General features: G+C 35.8%; 1 protein-coding gene and 1 long non-coding RNA gene across 3 annotated transcripts in view; both read left to right on the top strand.

Annotated features, from left to right (window-relative positions):
* The window catches only part of SLC25A21 (solute carrier family 25 member 21), a 484,023-nt gene that overhangs the window by 124,639 nt on the left and 331,699 nt on the right, over positions 1–27,685 (top strand). The window lies entirely within an intron of this gene.
* LOC131517118 (uncharacterized) lies at positions 19,231–26,150 on the top strand. Its single transcript, XR_009264406.1, has 3 exons — positions 19,231–21,381; positions 21,674–21,779; positions 23,577–26,150. It is a non-coding gene; the product is annotated as an uncharacterized LOC131517118 (long non-coding RNA).

The raw sequence follows: 27,685 nt of genomic DNA, 5'->3' as shown, positions 1-27,685 counted from the left end.
TCTGAATAGCTTCATCAAGAAAGAGTACAAAAATACCAGGGGGTTAGAAAACAAAAGGAGATAATAAATGAAGTTTCTTATAGATCCACTGACTAATTTTCTATTCGGTGTACCCAGTTTCTTTTAGGTCCTGGTGTGTTGAATGTCAAGTGGATAGACTTCATTTCAGTTATTACACATCCGTTCTTTCTCCTTGTTGCTTAGTTGAGTTTTCCTCATAGCATCTTTTATGTGTTTCCTCAGAAAATACATTAAGATGAACACTTTAGGGTACAAGTAACCTAAATTTCCATCAATGGATGAATGGACAAAAAAAATGTAGTATATACATACAATGGTATATTATTCAGCCTTTAAAAAGGAAGAAAACCCTGTCACATGCTACAGCATAGATGAATCTTGAGGTTGTTTTGCTAAGTAAAATAGCCAGTCACAAAAAGACAAATACTGTATGATTCCACTTACGTAAGATATTCACAGTAGTCTAATTCACAGAAACAGAAAGTACGAGTTGCCACTGGCTGAATGAAGGGTTCAAAGGCCATTGTGTAATGGCCATAGAGCACCAGTTTTATAAGATGGAAAATTTCTGGAGATCCATGGCACAACAATGTGAATATACTTAACATTGTTGAACTGATTACTTAAAAATGGTTGATATGAGCGTCTAGGTGGCTCAGTTGGTTGGGCATCCGACTTTGGCTCAGGTCATGATCTCATGGTTTGTGGGTTCCAGCCCCACATCAGGCTCTGTGCTGACAGCTCAGAGCCTGGAGCCTGCTTCGGATTCTGTGTCTCCCCCTCTCTCTGCCCCTCCCCTGCTCATGCTCTGTCTCTCTCTGTCTCTCAATAATAAATAAACTTAAAAAAAATGGTTAAGATGGGGGGCACCTGGGTCGCTCAATTGGTTAAGCACCCGACCATTTGTTTAAAAAATTTTTTTTTTCAACGTTTTTAATTTATTTTTGGGACAGAGAGAGACAGAGCATGAACGGGGGAGGGGCAGAGAGAGGGAGACACAGAATCGGAAGCAGGCTCCAGGCTCTGAGCCATCAGCCCAGAGCCCGACGCGGGGCTCGAACTCACGGACCGCGAGATCGTGACCTGGCTGAAGTCGGACGCTTAACCGACTGCGCCACCCAGGCGCCCCCATTTGTTTAGGCTCAGGTCATCTCGTGGTTCATGGGATTGAGCCCTGCATCAGGCTCTGTGCTGACAGTGCAGAGCCTATTTGGGATTCCCTCTCTCCCTTTCTCTCTACAACCCCCCTGCTCTCTCTCTCTCCCAAAATAAATAAATAAACTTTAAAAAATGGTTGAGATGGATAATCTCACCTTGTGTAATTTTTTTTACACAATTAAAAAAAAAAGACAAAGACATTGGTTACATTCTCCTTTACCCTTTTACTCTTGATTAGAACATTCCACTGGTTGGTGTATGCTGGAATTTGGTAACTATTTAAGTTCTCCCAATAGGCAGTATGTAGACTGATTTTTAAAGTAAACATTATGAAAAATTCTAAGTACTCACTGAATAAAAAAGTATAATAAACCACGTATATCCATTACCAGTTACAGTTTTATAACAGTTACGATTACAATGAAATGACAAATACAATGATAAATTTGCCAATTTTGTTTCACCTATTTCTCCACCTTTTGGGGGGTGTATTTTAAAACAATGAACAGATTCATTTTTAATTATAGACTTAGCACTTGTTTCAGAAACTCAGAATGCATTGTTTAAAGATCTTGTCACATAAAAATAATATTTGTGATTGACATGCAGTGTTTTCTATAGTGCCTTAATTTCTTCAAATATAAAATTCAAATATATATATAGGGAAGATTATTGGTGGGGGGCACCTGGGTGGCTCAGTTAAGTGTCCGACTTCGGCTCAGGTCGTGATCTCATGGCTTGTGAGTTCGAGCCCCGCATTGGGCTCTGTGTTGACAACTCGGAGCCTGAGCCTGCTTCTGATTCTGTCTCCCTATCTCTCTTCTCCTCTCCTATTCACGCTCTGTCTCTCCCTCTCTCTCAAAAATAAATAAACATTTTTTTAAAAAAAGGAAAGATTATGGGGAATGTCTGATTAGAGGGTTAGGAATGTTGAATGGGAATGATTAAAGCCTTATGACTGATTTGGTAATACTTAGGAAGTGCTAAACAGTAAAGAAATAAAATGTTTAATTTTAGGGATTGGGAACTCTTTAAAGAGAACATCTTTATCTCTTCTGGATACAATGTGAGATTAAAACTTTTGAAAAATGTGGTCGTTTTACTGCTAACGCCTGGAGAAGAAGAAAGGGCTAGTCTAGGCTCATCCACAGACCTTGTGGCCTTGGATGAGTTGCTTAATCTTTCAAGGACTTAATCCCCTTATATATGAAATGATGGCTTTGGAAAGGATAGTTGCTAAGGTCCTTTCCAATTCAAGAATTCTATGATTTGAGAGTTGGAGTGAATATATTACTACAAAAGATTTCCGTAGATTGAATTCATGGCTGAATTAACTATAGTAAAGGCCCTACCTTTTGATATGGTTGCCATTATTCACAGATTATGGAAGTTGAGATATCCTCTCACATTTTAGCAAACATCATGTGAAGAAGTACTTCTGATACAAAATAATGTGTAATTTTGTGTGGAACGGTTGCCAAGATGTCTTTGTAAGGTCTTCTATTAAAGTTTTATGGAAATTGACATGATATACAGTATTTTATATTTAATATTCATTTTTGTGTTCTAAATTTTAAAACAAAATGAAAAAATATGTATAATGAAATAATTTGAACTAAAGAGTTGATTGGTTACTTTGAACCAAGTCCTTTTAAAAAAAGGAATTTCATCATTACAAAATTTAGGAGGAAAAGGAAAAATGTGTGGGAAATACGCTTCTAAATGGTTGGCTGCAAGGGTGTAAAACTGTGATTGTATGAAACTGTTCATCTTAAGTACAAATGTTCTTCAGAGTGGTCTGTGTATTCCATCTATCTGATCTCACCTTGTCACCTTGTCTCTATATAAAGTGTCATTCCTTTAATATGCATGTGCAAAAAGGTTTGCTACCTTGGAAGGCTCTGGGTGGTTGGAACATGGCTCTGCATTAGAGTTTTGATAACACAGAAGAAGGTGAAGGAGGAGCAAAGAATACCAGTCTTTCAAAAATCTATTTCCTTTCAACAGCATCCTGCTCATCCTTAGGGTAAAGATAAATGGTTGAGGAAAGAAAGGAAGTAGCAAAGTACCATTTGGGGTGGATTATGACAAACAAAGAACTCCCTAGTTGAGTAAATTCTTAAAAGCACAGTTGGATCAAGGTTCAAATCTCTAGTTACTCATGCTGAAATGTTGGACGGTTGATTCTGACTATCTTTGGCCCCCGGTGCCAAATTTTGTTGCTGGGATTTAGAGACTGTTGACCAAACAAAAAATCCAGGACCTTGACCTATATTCAACTTGACCAACTAGGAGTTTCTGTGGTTGTAGGAACACTTATAAAAAAATATACACTGAAGGTATGAGGTCATCAGTCTGTCACATCAGTCACCATGGGTGTCCATTTTTTGCCTTTTTGGTATGCCCTTTATGAAGCTGAGCACTAGGTCAGAAACATAATCTTCTAAGACCAACAAATTCATCACTGGTGCTAACTTCTTAGATTCTACTCGATTTATCCCTAGAATTTTGTCAAGAAGAAAGAGGAAAATCGTAACCGGTCTCCTAAGGGAGACCAATCCAGAAAAAATAGAAAAAAAAGGTAAATACAGGGCAAGACTGTTTCAGTGTGGATCTAGAAAACATTTGTTCTCAAGATGGAACTCATGAAGATATGACAAAAAAAGGATTATTCAAGGGGTGACATCCCAGGTGGAGGAATATCAGGAGTAACAGAGCTAGAGACAGATCAGGGACTCAAGAGGAGTATTTGAGAGTAAGATTGATTTTCAGAGAGGGAGTTTCTCCTTTGAGCATAGAGATTACATCTGGAAGTACCGCTCTGACTCTACTGATGGAAACATATCTACAGAGAACTGAATAGTTTGACCTTACACTTTGACTCAGCAATTAAAGATGCATTGTTTAAGTGACTCTAACTATGCTCTATTTTCTTTATAAATTCGACTTAATGACATTTGCCTATTCACTAAGATTTATGAAGTAACAACAGTAGACTTTGTGTTTCTTGAAAGGAAAACACTGACTATGCAAAGTGGTGGGATTGTTCCTCTATGTTACCCTCCTCAGATTGCAGACAGCTAAGAATGTAGACTGGCTTCTTGTGCCCTATCATTTTTGAAGATCTCAGTTAGTAGAATTTACATTAACTGTCTGAAAGGGAAAAATTAAACCTTTCTTTTAAATATTGCTTTTCACTGAGTTCGTCTCTAGTCCTTAGGCAAATTGTACACTGTTGATCTAGTTCCACAACACAGTTTCTGAATGGAAACCCCAGACGTGATATATTCTTCTATTTAAGGAATATTGACCCCAAAGAAGGATCATAATATGGAAACATTTTGGAGAAATAACACATGTAACTGTTGTTTCTCTTATTCTGATGTGCTGGCAAGCACTAGTTAGAATAATTGGCAAGGACTAGCAAGAAATTCTGTTTAGACTTAGGAAAACTACAAAACTATCCCACTGGAAAGGTAAATATGTCATGTCTTTCAGCCAGCAATAATAATTATAACAATAACAACTGAGACTTTTCCCTGGGCTTTACACCACCTAAGTAATTTTCTTTAAAATATTAATTTTCTGATGCAACCTTTTCCTTCTTCTCCTCTCTCCCTCTTTTTGTTGGGAACCAAATTCGACATACCTAAGTGAATTAAAATGCTCTAAAAATGTTATTTATTGAAAAAAATGTTATTCTATATTTTAAATAGTTGTTTGTGTTAGGAGATATTTTAATGTTATTGTTTATTCATGTATTTAAGTATCCTTCCAATAATATAATGGAGACAGCCTTGAAAATTAACAGTGGCCAAGACTTTCAGTCTTTGTTCTCTTCAAGAACTTAACATCTTGTGTCAGATAATAGTTTTAATTTTTTTAACCACTTAAAAATAATTACTGAGGTATTAAAAAAAACCAAAACACCAACCACCTACCATTGATTTGTCCTTTGTTATCATAGGCATGCTAAAGAAATAAAGTGCTCATATAAGAGCAGAATAGCATAAATGATGATGAGAGAAGAATGAAAAGCAAAAGTCTACAGACAAGAAATGAAATTTGAAGTTTCATAAGTAATTTCAGTTACTCAGAATAGTGTTAAACATAGAAACCTCTTCCTCAAGAATGGCCCTTTACTATGATTCTTCATTGTAAGTTTTTTTCCTTCTCAACCACTATTAGTTTGGCAACGTTGCATTAAAGAGATAAAAAGATTGGGGCACCTGGGTGGCTCAGTCGGTTAAGCATCTGACTCTTGATTTCAACTCAGGTCATGATCTCACGGTTCGTGAGATCAAGCCCCATGTTGGGCCTTGCTCTGATAGCATAGAGTTTGCTTGGGATTCTCTGTCTCCTCTCTCTCTCTCTGTCAAAAGGAATGAAGAAACATTTAAAAATATATCAAAAGATTTACACTCTTAAAACATTTCAAAAAGATAAGAAGATTTGGGTTACTCCTCATAAGAAAATCTCTATACAAAAAAAAGGTCTTTAAAGTTATTTAGGATTTGGGATATAATATACCATTCCAGTAAAACTTGAAAAAATTAGTGTTTTAAAGGGAAAATATTAAAACATTTTCTCAGGACAGATACTAAAGGTTATTACTATAATGTAATTATGTATTGTGTAATTATGTCTTGTAAGATTTAATCAATTGGCATTTGAAAAGGTTTATAGGTAAAGTTTTTAGAAGATTACGTTTCTGGAATTTTTTATACAGTGGAATTTCTGATGCTACAGTAAATTAAAAAGTTGGATGATTTTCATGTGATATCCTATTTCACTAATACAGAACAACCTTGAACCACACTAGAGCAATAATTACTTAACCTAAATCAGAGACCAAGCCAGGCCAAACAGCTGTTTTCATTTTGTTGGGAGATCCATTTGATTTACTCTTTTAGTCAGCTTTCATTACTGTAGAAGACAAAACTTCACTTGAGTTTTTAACCCTGAATTCTCTGCCTTGTTTGCTGCCTGCTATAAAATTGCATGGTTGAGCTGTCACGGCCGCTGAACACGCTCCGGAGCTACCGTAGTACCGTGGGAGGCTCCACTTGAGCTTAGGAAAAGAGAAGCTTCACAAAAAGAGATAAAAACCTAGGTCCTTCCTATTGCCCTGAAAGAAAGAAAGAAAGAAAGAGAGAGAGAGAGAGAGAGAGAGAGAGAGAGAGAGAGAAAGAAAGAAAGAAAGAAAGAAAGAAAGAAAGAAAGAAAAAGAAAAGGAAGAGAGAGAGAGAGAAAGAAAGAAAGAAAGAAAGTAAGAGAGAAAGAAAGAAAGAAAGAAAGAAAGAAAGAAAGAAAGAAAGAAAGAAAGAAAGAAAGAAAGAAAGAAAGAAAGAAAGAACAGAACGAAGCCAGTTGTCATTATTCTGATTACAAGAAAAGCCTTCTGGATTGAATACCTGATTTGAGTTCCTGTAGTAGCAGGAACTATCGTCTAACAGTTGTTACCAACTATGTCATAGCTCAACCATCTTGGCGGCTAGAGAAAGGAATGTCAGAGATGCAGAGATAGGAAATTTGAATTCAGATAGCAGTTACTGGTATCTACATACAGATGTATTAGGTATTAAGTCATTACCCCTAAAATTTATCTCGTCTGCTATAGTATGCCCTCTTTTAAATTGTGAAGCCAGTTTTTCTAGAATTTCTAGAAATGAGGATGCACCAGTATTTTTGTGGTTTGTATCATGGCTTTTGTAATTCATAAACATGTTGTCCCCACTCTCTCCAGTGAAAATACGGTGAAACAATATTGGGAACTTGTGAGTTCATGGAAAAGATAGCTAAACCATTTCTTGAGATTGCTGTCACTTGGGGTGGGGGGGAAATCCTTGGAATTGTTGGTGCTAATTAAATCTATTTTTTCCTTCCCTCAAAGCAGTCTGTGTCTACTCCTTAGACAAACAGAACCTGGCAAGACAACAGGTTCTCTGTGGCTACACAGATTGGCATAAGTGGATTCAACCACACAAAGACAACTCTTAACATGGTCAGGATGAACTCTTTAACATATTTCTGTCATGTTACAGATCTACATGTCTTATCCACATCTCTTCCAAATTTTTATAGATTTCCCTGAAAAACAGTTTCATGGTCAAATACATTTTGTAAATACTTTCTTTTTTTTTTTTTGTAAATACTTTCTTAGAACATCACAATACATGATAGCATGTTGTAGCTTGAGAATTCCAGCAGAAAGTATATCTTTTAAATGTAGTTTATTTCATGGGCTGCTAGTTGGCTCATTAGGTCAAGCATCCGACTCTTGATTTCAGCTCAGGTCATGATCTCATGGTTTGTGGGTTCAGACCCCACATCAGGCTCTGTGCTGACAGTGGGGAGTCTGTTTGGGATTCTCTCTCTCCCTCCCTCTGCCCCTTCTCTCTCTCTCAAAATAAAAAAAATAAAGAAATAAAATAAATGTAGTTTATTTCATTATTTCCCAAACTTATTTGGATATGAAACACTTCTTTTTTCACATGACACCATAATATCTCACATAATAGTTTTACTTGGGATGCTAATTTGGGTTGGGGAATATCCTATATAGATATTATCTAATTATTTCCTCAAATATGCAAAAATATGTGGAATTTAAAGTTGGTGGGAACAAGGAGCTCCTTTTGGTGCCTTTTTTTAAAAATAACAAAATAATTTGGAGGCTTTTCTAGCTGAGAAAGACACTTGGGAGATTACCAGTTTGGCCAAGGCTCTTCATAAACACCTTTATTAAAGGGTAATCATTTTGACAAAACTCAGGGACCTACAGTGATGCTCACTTTTTGTAGCCAACTCATAATACTTTTTAGGAAGAATCTTATTGAAAATAATGAGCACCCAGGTGCTCAGTCAGTTGAGTGTCTGACTCTTGATTTCAACTCAGGTCATGATCCCATGGACCTGGGGTGGAGCCCTTGTGTCAGGCTCCACACTAAGAGTGGAGCATGCTTTTAAGATTCTCTCCCACTCTCCCTCTGTCCCTACCCCTGCTTGTGCACTCTCTCTCTCTCTCATGAATGAATGAAAATAATTGAGAACTAATGATATGCAGAAAAACAAAGATTATTTCCTGTGATGCTACAAAATTTTTACAAAGAGCCATGGATCGCACCTTGCATGTTTGCAATTCGCAAAGACGGAAAGCTAGTTGAAGATTACTTCTTTACTTAGGAAGTCTAGTCTTTAGGAAGATGACTGGTATCCTCTGGGTCTTTTGTTACCTTAGACATAGTGGATTATGTCTGAGCTAGCTCCAGACCCCCATGGTGAAGTGTAAAGGACCAAGTGTGATAGGGATTTTTTCCTTTGCTGTGTGTTCTGGTATTTACCACATGGTTTTGTCCATACCAGTTTCAATTTATGTATTAGTCTCTATCTCAGCTCTTTTTTCTCTCTTTTTTCTTCCTCTCCTCCCCTTCCCTCTGCTCCCTCGCCTCTCCTCCTTCCCTCCCCTCTTCTTTCTTTTCTTTCTTTTTTCTTTTCTTTCTTTCTTTCTCTTTCTTTTCTTTCTTTCTTTCTTTCTTTCTTTCTTTCTTTCTTTCTTTCTTTCTTTCTTTCTTTCTTTCTTTCTTCCCTTACTTTCTTCCTTCCTTCCTTTCCTTGTTTCTTTGTTTTTTCTTTTTTCTTTCTTTCTTTCTTTCTTTCTTTCTTTCTTTCTTTCTTTCTTTCTCCCTCCCCTTACTTTCTTCCTTCCTTCCTTTCCTTGTTTCTTTGTTTTTCTTTTTTCTTTCTTTCTTTCTTTCTTTCTTTCTTTCTTTCTTTCTTTCTTTCTTTCTTTCTTTCTTTTCTTCCTTCCTTCCTCTTTCTTTCTTTCTTTCTTTCTTTCTTTCTTTCTTTCTTTCTTTCTTTCTTTCTTTCTCCTCCCTCTTCCTTCCTTCCTTCCTTCCTTCCTTCCTTCCTTCCTTCCTTCCTTCCTTCCTTTCTTCTTTTCTTCTTTTTTCTTAAGAAGCTTGATCAGGAGTTGCTAAAAGCTTCATCTATCAAGGAAGCCTAGGGCTGAAAATCTTGATCTGAAGTTCACCCTTTTCACAGTCAATTTAATAAAATACGATTGACATTTGCAAAGAAGTCTGTCCTACAAGATGGAGAAGGAAGCCACATGAGACAAAGACTCCTTTTTTTGAAGAAATATGAGCTATAATCTTTTCTGGCAGAGTTGTATATGTGTTTATTATTCTCTATTTAAACTAATATAAGTTGTTTTCCTCTTGGTGTTGAAACAAATATTTCAGATTTGCAGATGGCTGAATCTGAACAAAAAATAATTGCTGTTGTAGTAATTGCATTAACTAACAGCAGAGCATTAGCAATGCAACTGATGGCAAACATCAGGCCATTACTGCCATCATCACCATCAATATCCACATGCCAATAATAATAATAATAATAATAATAATAATAATAACGTCTATATATTGTGTAGCTTTCCACAGTTTCAAACTTACTCTTGTTTATGTTATCTCATGCTTCTCAAAACAACCTTAAGACTTAGATAAGGGTGAAACTATTATTCTGTCTAAGAAATGAGCAAAGAGAGATTCAGAAAGGTTCAGTGACTTGCCCAGTGTCACCAGGTTCATGACTGGTAATGCTGAGATTCAAGCTAGAATTTTGGAATTTTTCTAAAATATTGTAGTTCATTGTAGTTTTCATTAAATATTTTGTCTACCTTAATTTAAAAAAACCTGATTCTACTTTTAAGCCTGTATGGTATTAAAAAAATCCTGTAAATTTGACCATGTTGATTTCAAATATAATTATATAGTCAGTGCAGTTTTTTCCAGTTATTTGCAAACTAAATAACTGCTTGTTAGTTGAAAGATTTAAATTTACAAATGCAAAGTATTTTCTGAAATTTATGCTTCCTCATGAAGCACAATAAAAACTTTGTTATCCCCATTTCTGAAATTACATAAGGAAATTAATTGCAGTCACAGAATGACAAAAGATTATGTCAAGTATTTCAATTTCTAATCTCTTGCTTTGTTGTTTAGGTAACTTTGCTTTTCCCGCTTAGATCAAATACAGATGAGCTGAAAAAGAAAAGATGCTAACAGACATATGCATTATAAGTAACAAAGCTGTTGGTTTAAAAAGCAACATTCTTTTCTTCTTCTAATAATCCTTAAAATCCAGTAGATTTATCTTCATCCCAAAGGGGAAATGTATTGACTCACCTTACTATATATATGTACATAGTTATATACTATAAATATACTTATATATACATATTTAAAATTATAGATAATATTTTTTAAATTGAAGTATAGTTGACAGACGATGTTATACTAGTTTCAGGTATACAATATAGTGATTTCTCAAATTTACCCGTTAAACTGTGCTCATCATGAGTGTAGCTACCACTGTCACTACCCAATGCTATTACAATACCATTGACTATATTCCCTATGCTGTACGTTTCTTGCCTGCGACTTGTTCATTTCATATCTGGAAGCCTATATTTCCCCCTTCCCTTCACTCATTCTGTCCGTCTCTACAACCCCTTTAGCAATAATCAGTTTTCTGAATTTATAGGTCTAATTGTACTTTCTGTTTATTCATTTGTTTTGTTTCTTAGATTCCACATAGAAGTGAAATCATGGTATTTGTCTTTGACTTATTTCACTTAATATAATACCTCTAGGTCCATCCATGTTGCCACAAATGGCAAGATCTCATCCTTTTTTATGATTGAATAACATTCCACATTGTGTGTGTTTGTGTGCACATGCACCACGCATGTGTGCACATGAGCATATACCACATCTCCTTTAGGAGATTTTATGATATGCAACCCATCATTTAGGGTTGCTTTTTATATCTTGACTATTACAAGTAATGTTGCAGTTTAAAAGGGTGCATCTATCTTTTTGAATGAGTGTTTCCGTTTTCTTTGGATACTTATAAATGAAATTACTAGATCACATGTAGTTCTATTTTAAATTTTTTGAGGAACCTCGATACTGTTTCCCAGAGTGACTGCACTAATTTACCTTCCTAACAATAGTGTACAAGGGTTCCCTTTTTCCACATCCTCTCCAACACATGTTATTTGTGTTTTTGATTCTAACAATTCTGACAGGTGTAAGATGGTATCTCATTGCAGTTTGATTTGCATTTCTTTGACAATTAGTGATGTTGAGCATTTGTTCATGTGTGTTTGCCACCTGTGTGTCTTTGAAAAAAATGTCTATTCAAGTCCTCTTCCCATTTTGTAATTGGATTATTTGTGGGGTTTTGGTGTTGAATTATATAAGTTCTTTATATATTTTATATATTAACCCCTTGTTATGTATATCATTTGCAAAAATCTTCTTCCATTTAGCAGGTTGTCTTTTCATTTTGTTGAATGGTTTCCTTTACTTTGCAAAAGTTGTTCATTTCGGTGTAGTCCCAATAGTTTAATTTTATTTTTGTTTCCCTTGCCTGAGGAGACATATCTAGAAAAAGGCTGCTACAGCCAATGTCAAAGAAATTACTGCCTATGTCTTCTAGGAGTTTTATGGTTCCACATGAGAGAGCCACCTTACTTTTTGTCTAGAGGATTATGCAGACTTCATGTGGAGAAGCCATGGTGCTAAAAGTTGAATTAGTTATGCAACTTGCTAGCTTTGGTCTATAAAGAAGATACTAGTGACTCATTATATTAGTGAGGTGTGGTCTTTAAAATGTGTGTCTAGTCATTAGTTTCACAGAACCATGTACACACGGCCCTCAAGTGACCCTGCTTGGAACCAATGGCACACCCATGAGACGGCTGACAAGGATTAAGATGTGATTTTTGTCCTATGAACAAGAGGTCTAGGGTATGTTCAGCATCGATATAAAACAAATGACTCAGTTATAACACAAAAGCACAGGAGAATAGGACTGCCCTACTGAGGTCAGATTTCCATTAGCAATGCTAAGCATTGGAATGAAACAATGGATTTAGTCCCGTCAGGCAAAGTCTTGCTTACTCACTTTGCCCAAATTAGCACATTTTTTGTCCTCAGTGATCTGGATAATTACTTCATTTCACTGCTGTCCTCTGTTTGTAGAGGCCTGGCCTTACCCAGTAGTCAACATGGCCTGAATCGCACTTTGTCAACCTAATTCAATTCAGCAAATACGTTTAAGAAACACCAAGTATATGTTAATTATCGTGCTGTGTTTTGAAATTCAAAGGTGAAGAAAACATGGCCCCTATCTCTCAGGAGCTCAGTCTGTCTTATTGTTATGTGCTGTATCAGTGATGGGGGTTGGCGAGGAGGCAGGAAGACAGTGTTCTGTGAGAGTACACATAAGAGAATTGTTACTCAGAAGTCAAGGAAGTACTGTTTGAAGTAAGTGTAAGCAGAAGTAAAGAGTATTTGGAAAGGCATTCTGGAATTTCAGCATTCATTATTTACATTTGAAATTGTAAATGCCAAATAAGTAGAGAATTAAAGCCCTTGCATACAAAGGGAAAGGTAGTTTTAGAGAAAAGTTAACTCACTGATGAATCAATAGATGGAGAAAAGAGAATCCATTGGTTTTAATTTTTTTTGCCATTGCTAAGGTAAGTTAGTGCTTCTTCTAACAGAGGAAGTAACTATGAACTCTTGACCAAAGGTGCAAGGAAATTGGATCTTTTTAAACGTTGATTTCTTTTTTTTAAGGTCCCTCCTGAACTTTAGAGATGGAGCACCAATTTAAAACAAACACACCATTCTTAAACATGGGTGCCCAATTGTGCCCTTAAGGCTTTTTCTTCCATTTAAAAGTTCAGTCTGAAATTTCTTGGCAGCACAAAAAAGTCCCTACATAATAATCCACACTAAGGAAAAGGTTGACTTTTGGAACACTTTTGGAATGAAGATTGACAGTGAGATCCCTTTCAGAAAACCAGCTGCAGCAAAGATTGTTAGAGAATGTCACTCAGGTTTTCACCAGATGAGTAAAACTGTCCTTGAGGTGTGTTCAGCCTGTTGGTAGTAGCAGTAATCAGAAGCAATGTTACAGAGTTAGGGTGGTGGCCTGGAGAAGTGATAACTAGAAGAGAAAAAGGACCTTAAGGGGAATTACGTTAAATTGATAATCATGCCTGTATTAAGTGTTCCATTAAGGTTATCTTCTAAAACCTTTTTCAGTATAATAATCATATGCTATTGTTTTTATATTTAGAGGGAATTATTGACTAATAAAAATACTTTCTTGGGGTGGCTTGTATAGAAGAAATGACTTGTCCCAATCCATTCATTTTCTCATTCCTTTACAGATGACATTTGTTTTCAGAATGTTTGGTCATAGTCAAAGTTTGTTCCCTGAGATCATAAAACTCAGTAAAGGCAAGTATCTCAGATTCCAGATTTCATTAATTCATGATTAGAGTAATGTTTTAGGAGGATTAACTGGAACTCTGTGCATAGACCAAAGATCTGGGGAAAACTCAAAGCAAGAAGTTTAGACAGAATGAAATAGAAGCAATCCAGGGTAGAGGAGATGAATCCTGGTACTAGGATGATGGTAAGAGAAAAAAAAAACGTTAAAAATAAGAGAAACACAAAAGTAATGATGGACAAGATGAAGTAACAATTTGAACATGAGTGGAATAAGTGAACATAGAGCAGAGTTGGGGTACTGGTCACAGAAGCAACTGAGTGAAAAAGTTAAAAAGTAAAACAATTTGAAGAGAAAAGGTAGAAAGATGAAGTGTTGGTTTAGGACAACTGGTACACAATTGGGAAGAGATTAAGGAGAGGCAGAGAGAGAGAGAGAGGCAGAGATCTATCTTACATATTGATAATAACTATAAAAGAGACGTTTGCTAAACTCAGGTGATGGTGTCTTATATGGGATTGACCCTCAGAAACAATCTGGTTTGGAATATTCAACTTCCTTCCCTGTCCCTAATGTTCTCACTATTTTATTTCAATAAACACTTGGTTCAACTTGAACATAGTATGACTTTTTTTTATAAGGAACATTTAAAACATCATGTTGGATTTTTAATAATGGAAATATGCAAGAGTCAATCTCCTAATGTGATAAGTGTTGGCATAATATGTGTAATATTCTTGTTAAAATATGTTTTTATGTAATTAACCATGCTTTACATCCTGTTGTTACTATTATTAATGATTATTTTAACTGAGACCTGCACCATACAGAAAATAATGGTGATCTCTCAAAATTCTTTCACAATATCAATGGATTTTATAGGATTTTTCTTTTTCTCTCTTTTTTTTTTTTTTGAGTAATAAAGGCATATGAAGCTCTGTAAGAGAATAAATTCCCTATGAGCCATCTATTTTACAGAGGTTTGTTTTAAAAATAGCGCCCCACACCTTTGTCATACAACTTTATCTTTTTAAAGTGCTCTATTCCACGTAGAAATCTTATCTCCAAGAAGGCATTAGCCCAGCTTATTACTTTATGCTTCTGATACACTCTGCTGGGTTTGTTAGAATCCCTTGAGAATGTTCTTCTGGGGAGAAAATCTCCTTTGGATGTCCTTTTTCAGTCCCTGATATTTCTGGACCTTCCCTCTTCTGTATCAGGCATAAATGTTACTGGATAAAATTAATAAAAGCAAAACAAAACAAAAACAAATTATATTGTAGGTTCTTTTTCCTGGAACTTATTTGGTATCAAACTTTCCTTCCTCCTCCTCCTTCCAGCCCCACCAATTTGCAAGTTGTCCCAGCCTAACTCAAGCAGGGATTTAAAATCTGTTAGAGAGCTCTGCCTGTTGATTTACAGAGTTGAAGTCTGCACAGAGGAATCATCTGTAATGGGATTCTTTGCTCCCTGGAGAGACATTACATAGCAGAGCTGTAAATTGCTAAAGAAATAGAGGAGGAGGAGGAGGAGGGATGGGGAGTGTGCTCAGTAAAAATAAGATATACTATTGATCAGAGCAGCTGTCTTTTAAGTTTTTATTTTTCACCATAAAATTAAATGGAAAAAAGAAAGTGGATATTTAAGAAATTGAGTGTACTATATTTGTTGTCCCATTAACTTAGTATAAGATAGATTTGTTTGGTTTACCAGTTGTCTCTAAGTGAATTCTTTATTTTTTTCTCAGGGATTTATTTTTAAGGCATTAGTTTCTTTAAGTCTATGCAACAGTGTGTTTGAATCTAATTTGCAGCCAGGACTCATCACAATCAGTGCTTTGCCCTCTGCATTATTCCTGAATCAAACTGCAATACTGGCTTGATCAGAGTAGAGCAATGTGCAAGGTATAGGTAGTAATATAAAGTTCTAAGTGAAAATGTCCCAAATATATTGCCAGTGCAATGAGACTAGCCAACAGAGAAATAGATGACCTCAGGAAATGTCTGGCTTAACAAATGTGTATCTTTAAATTGGAAATCTAATTATTTGCCTTAGATTTGTACTGCTGGGAACCTAATGCAAGACCATGTTAAATAAACTTATTATTTCCGTTTTTCATTTAACCTGTGGGTTATAGTATGACCAATCTGTTTTATATCCTCAATCAACAGATGATTGTATTTGGTAATAATTTATCAAGAATAAAAATCTGTTTTTGAAACTAATCACCTCATGTTAGGTCTGCCCTTTTTCAAAACCACCATCTGATATTCATTTTGTCTGCAAGACAAACATACTGATGAAAATGCATATACCACAGGATACAGCCAGTGGAATGAAGCATTTCCACTCTTTGTATATATTTAGAACATTTTCTGTTTTCCCAACAGATGGACCAAATTTTAGTATTAAAGAAAAAAAATCAATTTTACATAGTACAAACAAATTGAACAAGTCCACTGTATAGTTCTAATTACTCAGTAACAGAATGTCCAGTGGAATTTGGGGGTCAAATCAGGTCATATCTAAACTGATTTTTTCTTAAAAAAGTGACCTTTTTCATATTTACTAGGTTTTCTTTTCCAGATTATTGGATGAATTTCTAAACGGAAAATATTGAGTTTCATGTATTTTCCAAGTCTTTTAAAAACCTTTCAATTTCAGGACTTTTCTTTATATACAAGTATCCTGAATTTTTTTTTGTTTTTCTCTTAGTCCAGGAACCTTACTATGTAAAATTTACCAGAGTGACACATGGATTATAAGCCTCATTTTTTTTCTATTATTATTTAGGGCAAATAAGTCTGCTCCTGCTCCATAAACTAGCTACATTTCCAGATAAAAGTCAGTCACAGTTTTGGTGCTAGTTCCTTTGGAAAATTTCCAAACTACATTATTTTTAAAAAGTTAACTTCATAAAATGTATTAGAATGTATACGTATTTACATGTATTTTTTCCTATATATTCATCTTATTTAAAAACTATACTTATTTCATCTCATGTTTTAGACAGTATTGCATATCTTTATTAATGAGAGTTGGGGCTACAGATTTGTTTATTTCAAAAAAAATTTTTTATGTTTATTTATTTTTGAGAGAGAGAGAGAGAGTGCAAGCCGAGGAGGGGCAGAGAGAGGGAGACACAGAATCTGAAACAGGCTTCAGGCTCTGAGCTGTCAGCACAGAGCCAGATGCGGGGCTTGAACTCATGAACTGTGAGATCATGACCTAAGCCCAGGTCGGACACTTAACCAAATGAGCTACCCAGGTGCCCTGCTACAGATTTGTTTATTAGAAAATTGTCTCGGAGTGCCTGGTGGTTCAGTTGGTTGAGCATCGACTTGTGCTCAGGTCATGATTTCATGGTTTGTGAGTTCGAGCCCCACATCAGGATCATTGGTGTCAGCACGGAGCCCACTTCAGATCCTCTGTCTCCCTCTCACTCTGCCCCTCCTCCACTCACACTTTCTGTCAAAAATAAATAGACATTAAAAAAATTAAAGAGAAGAAAAGAAGATAGTCTCTAGTATTTTCTCCTCTTACTCCATTTGAATTATAATTCGAGTATTTCACTCTTTGTTTAAGTTTTCTAGGGCTCTCCAATATGTATAGGACAAGAAGAGCTTCCTTAGTCCTTCAGCATCTGGTTGTATCCATTTTTCCTGCCTCATGCCCCCATCCAGCCTCAAAGGCCCTTTCCTTGTTTCCCTCCTTAGGCCCCAAATATACAGTCTTTGGGAATTTGACATCCTTTTACATGCTTTTGTCCAGCTTCACCAATTGTCCTCTTGACCTGGAATGACCTTCCTCATTTCCTTTCCTTGCACATTCCCTTAAGTTCAGGACTTAATGTTATATTCTGAGAGGTCTTCCTGACTTTGCAGGAATGACTCACAGCTCCCACTACCAATGCCTCTATTATGGGTATGTTGCATAGAACTTCCAGAATGTTAAGAAGACAGAAGACAAGTAAACAACCAATTTAAACTTGTGTCCAGTAATATAAAGGAAATTAGTAAGGCAAAATGAGAAAGATAAGAGTAGGTTACTTAATGGTTAAGGAAGGACTTTCTGAAAAAGTGACATTTAAGCTGAGACTGAAAATATAAGAAGGAGCCAGCTGTATAAAACGTGGAAGGAAAAATGTTTCAGGCAGGGAGGGACATAGAAAAATGCAATATGAAGAAGAAATTGATGAAGAAGAGATTGGTGTATTTGAGAAACTGAGAAGAGGCCACTTGGCTCAAGTATATTAATCGAGGGACAGTGGCATGTGATAAGATTGGAGAGCTGAGTGGGGGCCAGATCAGGTCAGTCTGTACCGTCGAAGGCTTTTAAGCAAAGGAATATCTTGAATATATTACCTATGCTCATGATGCTGTTTGGAGAATAGATTGGAGGGAACCTCCAGGAAACCTCAAGGAAACCAGTAAGGAGGCTATTGCACAGGTCTGGACAAGAGATAACTTTCAAGTGGTTGATTCTGGGATAAACTCACAGCTATCTTCAGAGTAGTTACTAAAGGTCGTATTTCTTTTCTTTTCTTTTCTCTTCTTTTTCTTTTCTTTTCTTTTTAAGTTTATTTATTTATTTTGAGAGAGAGAGAGAGAGAGAGAGAGAGAGAGAGAGAGAGAGAGAGAGAGACACCATGTGGGGGAGGGAGGAAAGGGCAGAGAGAGGAGAGAGAGAATCCCAAGCAGGCTTTGTGCTGTCATCACAGAGCCCAATGCGGGGCTCAAACTCACAAACTGTGAGATCATGACCCGAGCTGAAATCAAGAGTCAGACATTTAACCAACTGAGCCACACAGGTGCCCCTAAAGGTTGAATTCTTAAACAGTTCTGTTGAAACCTAAATGAGAAAATATTTGACAATAATATTATTATTGCTGTTACAATAATAATGCCATTGGCTGGAGAGGTAATCAGTGATGAGATAAAGCAGGTTGTGTAGGCTGAGGAAAAGAGAGTAGATTTTTCTTTTTTCTTTTTTTTTTGTTTTTTAATTTACATTCAAGTTAGTTAGCAGTCATTATTGCACTGTAATGATTTCAGGAGTAGGTTCCAGTGATTCATCCCCTATGTATAACACCCAGTGCTCATCTCAACAAGTGTCTTCCTTAATGTCCCTTGCCCACTTAGCCCATCCCCCCACCCACAATCCCTCCAGGAACCCCTTATTTTGTTCTCTATATTTAAGAGTCTCATGTTTGTTGAGAGTCGATTTTTCTAAGTGCAAAGTGATACTGTGAGGGTTTTAGGTATGAAGTGACATGATCCAAATTGTGTTTTCGAAAGGGATCTAATCCATAAAAAGGATTAGAAAAGACAACAAATAAATAGGAAGCTATTGACAAAATCAGGTGAAACTGATGGAGACGAAAATAGGTTAATGGAAGTGGAACAATGATGAGTGCACAGATTTGAAACATGTTTAGGACTGGATTGGAGGTGGAGAATACAAAAAAAGGAAGATGTCCTGGTTTCTTGAATGAGCAAATGATAGATGTGTCACTTAGTAAGATAGGGGACAGTGTTGGGGAAAAGATCAGTAGTCAAATGTTGGAGACATTAAATTTGAGATATTTGTGCTTAAATATTTTAAGTAGACAACTAAACATATGGATCAAAAGCACATATGCATGTATGTGTTTGTAAGTAAAAGAAAGAGCATACTATAAATATTATTCCATCATTTGTTCTTTTTCATTAAAAACAAGTTATGGGAATTCTTCCATATCTGTAATATAGGTTTACTTGATTATTTTTTAAAATTGCATGATAGTATAGCTATACCATAATTTAATCAACAATTTCATACATGTTCATTATTATGTATATCACTACATAGTTTTACAAGTATTTCTGTAGGATAGATTTTAAAAAGTGGAATTGCTGCGTCAAAAGGTATGTACATTTTGAATTGAGATAGAAATTGCCACCCTTGAAAGGAACTGCACCATTAACCATATATTAGCATGTCAATTTCCCTAACATTGGATTCTAACAATTTATATTATGCTTTTCAGTCTGAAAGGGGAATTGTTATCTTGGTGTTATTTTACTTTACCTTCTCCTGATCCGTGATGTTGAGCATGTTTTCATATGTTTATTAGCCATTCCATTTGCTTTTTTTATGTGAAAAATACACAAAAGGATTGTAGAAATGGAAAAGCAAAATAACATTCAGATATGTAAGAGAAAGAAAATGAGAAATTAAAAAATGAAAAAAGAAAAGGAAAGAAGGTAGACAGCAAGAAAAAAATAAAGGAAAGAAATGGAGGCCTAATTATTACTTATCTCTTTGTTTGCTATTGGATGAGCTATGAGATTGTGGAGAGTGGTTGGAGTGAGGGTTAAATAATTTACAAAAACTAACAGTTATGCTTTTGCTTGTATAAGTTATACATTAACAAAATATTAAAGGTAGTTCTTGGAAGGTATTTTAGAAATCAATGTTTAATGTCTGGTTTTGTTACCTATATATTAAAAGACTTGAAAAACTTGCAAATGCTCAAGAAGCCATGATAGTTAAAATGGAGAAGGTTAACAAGAAGCCTCATGAAGAGTTCTTTCCCTTGGAGCAGCCCAATGTACTTCACAGAGAGGCTATACTTTGCGGGCTGCTACAGCAGTCATAGCAGACCCAGTAAGAGGTTGACCACAGCCATGTGTATCCTGTTCTATTAATAAAGGAAATGTCAACTAGGACACTGGGGATTAGACACAACTAATTTTCTAGAATGCCGTTGAGTTGATCTTTATCTGTAAAGCCAACACAGACATATGAATAGTTAAAATGAGCTGTTTGCCTCTCAGATTTCAGTGGGATAAAGCCTGGTTTTTTATTTCACACCCACAGAATAGCAGCTCTGAATGGCAAGAAGTCTTTAAAAATCATATTTGTTAAAGCTGTTATTTTCAAATACAACTCAAATTATTAGAGTTCCTGGAGTATATACATTTTTAATTAAAAAGCAATTTAACTTTTGTTTAGCTAGACTCTGAGCTCCACATTCCATCACTTCCCTCCTCAAGAAGTCTGATACTGTGCTCTCAGAGTTGCAAGTTCACAGTGGTTGGACCAAGTTGGCATGTCCCCAAAGCACACTGGCCTTCTTGAAACTATTTATGATCAAATCAGTTTTGTCATTCTGACAGTAGGAACGACAAGCCAAACACAGCTCAGCACTGTAGATTCTTTGTGGTGACCCTTCTAACTTCAAGAGCTGTTGTTTTACACTGAATGTCCTAAGTGGTTGGTCTACTATGAAAATTGAGTCCTTCAAGCCAAATGACTATTACTAAAATTGGGAAAGTTGGCTACCACACATGTGCAGATGCTATTCTAAAAATGTCACATGTATTAAATGGTGGGATCATGAAACCAGAGTCAGAATTTGACTAAAATTTATCAAAATTCCAAAAAATACCAGACTTACTTCTATTAACGCTGTGAAACTGAGGTTAACTTTTCTGTGATAATTAAGAGTTATTTACTGCTTTGTGCATGCACAGTTTATACTATTTGTGGGCATATTAGTACCTAGACATATAATTTAGCTTCTGATTTCCTAATCATCTCATTTTAAGGGTGGTCGAGGTAGAGCTGCAGTGTTAAACTTCTCATATATAGTAGCTTCATTTCAAGTGTGAGGAAACATGTGAATTATATGTAAAAAGTACACATTTGAAGCATCAAGATAACATAAGAAAAGTTTGATAGCAGTGGCTTTCAAAATTTATCCCTAAATATCACAACTGTCTTCTCACTATATAGACTACACAGCATGCTGTCTTCTAACCTCAGCGATTTTATACGATAACAGACTTTTGGATTTAGTATCCTTGATCTCACTTTCCGTGCATGGTCCCAAAATCCTGACAGGTACTAATTTGTCATTTTACTGAAGCATGGCTTTGAAGTGCTTGTATGGCATGGGAGCAAATCACTTTAGTCAGGGAGTGAGCCCATCTGATTACCCTGCGACAGCTTTTCAGGGCAACTTGATTGTTCCAGTCAGGTCATCACTATATTATACCTCCTGTGAACGGTAAAAATTGGGTTTATTTGTGAAAATGGTATGGAGAAAGACCTAAGAGCTAAGCAGTGAGTATAATATGAAGTGAGGGTGCAAAAGCCTATGAAAAATGATCTTTTTTTTTTTTTTTTTTACCAGGATTCAGGTATAGGAGCCGAGCCTATCCTATGCCTCACAGAGAAATAAGAAATGGTTTGTAAATCTGTGCTGGGAATGCTCTGGCCAATGTAAATTTCCTTATCAAGTAAGAAATTTTTAGCAAAATTGAAAAGGCCATGGGATCTTCCTCCCTCATTTTTGAGAATAAGTGGGTTTCTACTCCCAAGCGCTCGCAACAGTATTTGGCACTGTATTTAACCATACAAGTATTGGCTGCTATGATGATTGTGATGATAATAATGACAATGATTTGACCCTGGATGAAACTGTGATTTGACAGAAAGCTAAGGACCGCTACAGGCATTTTCACACACCAAATATCAAGGGTCTCCTGTGTCATCTTCCAGTTAACACAAGTATGTAAAAGTAGAATGTTTGATGTAATTCTTTTTGTTTTCTTTAAGGATTTTATTTTTTAAGTAATCTGTACACCCAATGTGGGGTTTGAATTCACAGCCCCAAGATCAAGAGTCAAATGCTCTGCTGACTGAGCCAGCCAGGCACTCCTGTTTGACATAATTTTTTTATCAATTTATTCCCATCATTGCTTATTCCTATAAAGTTCTCATCATCTAAACAGACAAATATCTCTATTGCCTTTTAAATTATCTAAGTTAGAGTCACAGAGAAAAATGTGTACAATTATGAGTAACTGCATATGGGTATTTAAACCATATGAATTTAGAATTTAGACACACTTAAAAAGAGCATTTTAAATATTTTAAAATATTTTAGAGTTTGGATATTTCTTTAGGTTCTATCTGGAAAACCTCTCTTCTCTCTCACACGTCTGGCGGGTTCCTTCTCTGACCCTGAAGACCAAGTCCTAGTCCTGTTTCTCCCCAAAGCCTCCCCGGCTCCCTCAGACCCTTATACCCCCTCCTCTTCCCTGCTGCAGCCATTGTACCACCAGCCTGCCTTGTTGTGGCAATTACACATACACCCAAGGTTGTAATAATATGCATTTCTCTTTTACTGCTAGACTGCAAGCCTATTGAGGAAGAAAGCAGGTCTTCACTAAATCATGCAAATGAATCTCAAAGCATTGTACATATGACAATAGGAGTTAAGAGAGACCTAATATTTCAAACAGTGCAGATGCCAGGCAATAGCCATATCAGAAAGAAAATGTTTCTTTTCCCCCTTCAAAAAGGATTTTAAGTTGATAGCACACAACTACAGTGGGGGAAAATTATTTCTGTAGTATGTTTATTGAGTATCTACTGCATTTCAGGTACTGTGCCATTAGCTTTCATGTGGTTCACTTGATTAAATCCTCACAATAATACCTATTAGATATGTACTTGAATTTTCTCAATTTTCAGATAAGGAAATTCAGGGTAAGGGAGGCAGTATGTTTCAAGTCACAGGTAATAAATGGCAGAGTAAAATTGGAACCAGATGTTATGATTCTAAGTCGAGTTTTCTCCTACCATTCTATTCAAACCAAGTTTTTAATTCTTATTCCACCTAGACTAGACAATTATTTGAGCTCTAGAGACAGTTTTCACACTATGTTAAATTTCTTAAGTTGTTAAAGCCTACAAAGCTATGATATATTTCTTGAGTCCTGTCTCTCCTCATGATCTATAACATGGATTTATGGTTGATTTTGCCTGTCCTATCCTGTCTTTTAAACAGTAATGCCTGAACTAGTTGGACCACTGAGAGGTAACGTCAGGACATCAATCTATCAGTAACGTTAATTGAACATTCTATGGCGAGGCTGTTGTTTTTGCTGGGGTGAAAAAAAAGTTGTTTAGTGGGCAACAAATGAGTCAGAGGATTTTCAATACATTTAGACACTAATCCAGAGATGTCACCAATTATGGTAAGATAACATTTAGGGACAAATGGAAGCCTCCTTTTTTCTCTTTTCCAGATCTTTCTGCATGAACATTATTCTTACAAAACCAAACTAAGTTGTTTATTCCTCACTATCCCTTAGTTCCAAGGAAGAGCATTAAGCCTGCCATTGAGGTAAGTGAATATATTGGCTCTGAGCAGCCAATGGTGAGAGATAAAGGAAAAGAAAAGAGAGAAACAAGAGCAGGTATGGGAGGAAAGGAAAGAACTAAGAGAAGGCTTATGTTTGCCCTGCTGTGCTCATGCTTTCCTGGGCCCTGGATTCCTGCTGCATGTTTTATCTCCATTCACTTCCTTCTGCAAAGAATTACTCTCTTGGACTAAGATTGTCTTCCATTTCAATTTGTTGTTTACTGGATTTCTTTGGTCACACAAAACAGATGTTGTATTAGAAGCAGTGAAATATATTTGTAGGCTTTTCATATAAAATTATTTTGTGTTGTAAACAATCCTTTACCTAACTACACCATAAAATAATTGAGACATAAAACTTTGAGGGAAAAAATTTAAAGAAAAAGAATAGCATTTAATCAAAGCATCTCTCCCTTCTTTACATCATCTTCTAATTGATGATAAGCTGTATCTCTTTGTAAAGCCCCTGCATTACACCAGGTGGTTAAAATTATGGGATGTTGCTCTAGTAGGTGGATTGGATGGTTGTGGTAAGTTGTCATAAGATGAAGTTAAAAATCAGTGGCAGGGAGAGAGTGGTTCAGGTCTAGGAATATCCTGAACTTACTTCCTCCTATGCACATACCAAATGTACAGCTCCATATGAATTGGTTCCCTTTGGAAAAGACCTGAAAACTAGCTAAAGAGCTTTTCTACAACAAAGGATAAAAGAACTACATTGAGACGGGAAGTAGAGGCAGAGAGGGGATTTCACCAAAAATCCCACCTCCAGCATGGCGACCCACAATCTGGAGGGATCTCACAAATATGGAGATTCTCCCTGAAGACTGAGGAGTTTGTACCCCACATCAGATACCCCAGCCTTTGGGGTTTGGGGGACTTATTTCTCTCACTGATAAAAAGTTCAAAAGTAATGGTCATAAATATGCTTGTTGAACTTAGGAGAAGAATGGATGAAACGATGAGAACTTCAACAAAGAGATAGAAGATATAGAAAATATAAGATAGTACCAAACAGGGGCACCTTGGTGGCTCAGTTGGTTAAGCATCTGACTCTTGATTTTGGCTCAGGTCATGATCTCACCATCATGAGATTGAGGCCCATGTTGGACTCTGCACTGGACCTGCTTAAAATTCTCTCTCTCTCCCTCTCCCTTTGCCCCTCCCCCCACTCATGCACGCATGTGTGTGCTCTCTCTCTCTCTTAAAAAAAGGATACTACCAAACAGAAGTCACTAAACTGAAGAATACAATAACTCCACTGAAAAACACTCTAGAAGGGTTCAATAGCAGACGGGATGGAGCAGAACAATGGACCAGCATCCTGATCCAAACAGAAAAACAAAAAGAAAAGAAATTTTAAAAAGCGAATATAGCTAACAGGACATCAAGTGTTTTAGGGGTCTGAGAAAGAGAAGAGAGAAAGAAAGAGAAAAAGGCAGAAAACTTACTTGAAGAAATAATGGCTGCAAACTTCCAAGAAGTCAGGATGGAAACAGACATCTACATCCAGGAAGCTTAGAAAGTCTCAAATAAGATAAACCAAAGAGATCTACACCAAAATACATTATAATTAAAATGTCAAAAGTTAAAGGGAAAGTATTTAAAAGCAGCAAGAGAAAACAACTTGTTACATATAAGAGAACTTCCATAAGACTTTCAGCTGATTTTTCAGTCAGATCTTTGCAAGTCAGAAAGGAGTGGCAGGACATGAAAAGTGCTAAAATGAAAAAACTTCCAACCAGGAATACTCTAAGCAAGGCAATCATTCATAATTTAAGGAGATATAAACACTTTTCCAGATTAGCAAAAGCTGAGAGTTTATCACCAATAAACCACCCTTACAATAAATGTTAAAAGGGACTTCTTTAAGCTGAAAAGAGAAGGCACTAACTAGCAATAAGAAAACATGAAAATAAAAATCTCACTGGAAGAGGCAAACATATAGGAAAGGTAGTGGATTAGTCACTATAAAACAGGTATTGAGATTAGAAAAACAAAATTAGTGAAATTAACCATAACAATAATAATAAGTTAAAGGATATATAAAACAAAATTAAATGTAAAATATAACACCAAAACATAAAACATGGGTAGGGAAGTTGGGATAAAAATGTAGTCATTAGAAAGTGCTCAAACTTTAGTTGCTATCAACATGAAATAAACTACTATGTAAACAGATTATTATATGTGTATCTTATGGTAATCATAATATTAAAACCTATAGTAGATGGAATTAAGAAAGGAATCTAAACATAACACTAAGGAAAGTCATCAAACCACAAGGGAGGAGAGCAAGAGAAGAAAGCACAGAGAGGAACTACAAAAACTATAAAAACAGCCAGAAAATAATTAACAAAATGCCAGTAAGTACACACCTATTGATTATTACTTTAAATGTAAATGGACTAAATTCTCCAACCAAAAGACATAGAGTGGCTGAATGGATTAAAAGAAGAAGGAGAAGAAGAGGAGGAAGAGGAAGAGGAAGAAGAAGAACAAGAAGAAGAACAAGAAGAAGAAGAAGAAGAAGAAGAAGAAGACGACGACCCATCTATATGCTGCCTACAAGAGACTCACTTCAGATCTAAGGACACACAAAGACTGAAAATGAAGGGATAGAAGAAGAAATTACATTCAAATGGAAATGAAAAGCTGGTGTATCTGTACTTAGACAAAATAAACTTTAAAACAAAGACTAAACAAAAGACAAAAAAGAGAATTATATAATGATAAAGGAGTCAATCCAACAAGAAGATATAATATTTATAAATATTTATGTGCCTCCAATAAAGGACCTAACTATATAATGCAAATTAACAGCAATATAATAATAGTAGTGGACTTCAATATTTCACGTACACCAATGGATAGACCATCAAGACAGATAGTCAATAAGGAATTCTTGGCCTTAAATGACACATTAGGCCAGATGGACTTAATAGATACATACAGAACATTCCATTCAAAAGTAGCAGACTATACATCCTCTTAAGTGTACAAGGAACATTCTTCAGGATAGATCACATGTTAGGCCACAAAACAAATCTCAGTAAACTTTAGAAGATTGAAATCATACCAGTCATCTTTTACAACAACAATGGCATGACATTAGAATTCAATTACAGTAAACTGAACAAGTCACAAATACATGGAGATTGAACAACATGCTACTGACAAACCAGTGGGTCAATAAGATATCAAAGGGGAAATCAGAAAATACCTTGAGACAAATAAAAATTGAAATATAACATTCCAAAATTTATAGAATGCAGCAAAAGCAGCTTTAAGGGGGAAGACAGCAATGCAGTCTTACCTCAAGAAACAAGAAAACTATCAAATAAATAATTTAACTTTAGACCTAAAGGAACTAAAAAAAGAAGAACAAAGCCCAAAGTTAGTAGCAGGAAAGAAATAATAAAGATCAAAGTGCACATAAACAAAACAGAGACAAAAAAAAAAAAACAGTGGAAATGATCAATGAAGTTAAAAGCTAGTTCTTTGAAAATATATATAAAAAATAGACAAACCTTTAACTAAACTCACCAGGAAAAAAAAAAGAGAGAGAGGGTTCAAATAAATAAAATCAGAAATTAAAAAGGAGACATTATAACTGATAACCACAGAAATACAAAGGATCATGAGACCAGTATGAACAATTATATGCCATCAAGTTGAACAACCTAAGAATAAAGGATAAATTTCTAGAAGGATATAATCTTCCAAGACTGAATGATCAAAAAACAGCAAATCTAAATAGACTAATTGCTAGAAAGTAGATTGAATCAATAAAAAACCTCCCAACAAACAAAAGTCTAGGACCAGATGGCTTCACTGATGAACTCAAAGATTTAACACCTGTCCTTCTCAAACTCTTCCAAACCCCCCCCAAAACAAAAACAAAACAAAACAAAAACTGAAGAGAAAGGAACACTTCCAAATGCATTTTATGAGGCGAGCATTACCCTGGTTACCAAATCCAGGTAAGAACAC

The sequence above is a fragment of the Neofelis nebulosa genome, chromosome 7 (genome assembly GCF_028018385.1).
Source record: "Neofelis nebulosa isolate mNeoNeb1 chromosome 7, mNeoNeb1.pri, whole genome shotgun sequence".
NCBI lineage: Eukaryota > Metazoa > Chordata > Mammalia > Carnivora > Felidae > Neofelis > Neofelis nebulosa.
The sequence above is the reverse complement of the archived record's forward strand: the minus strand, read 5'-3'. Positions and strand labels throughout refer to the sequence as shown.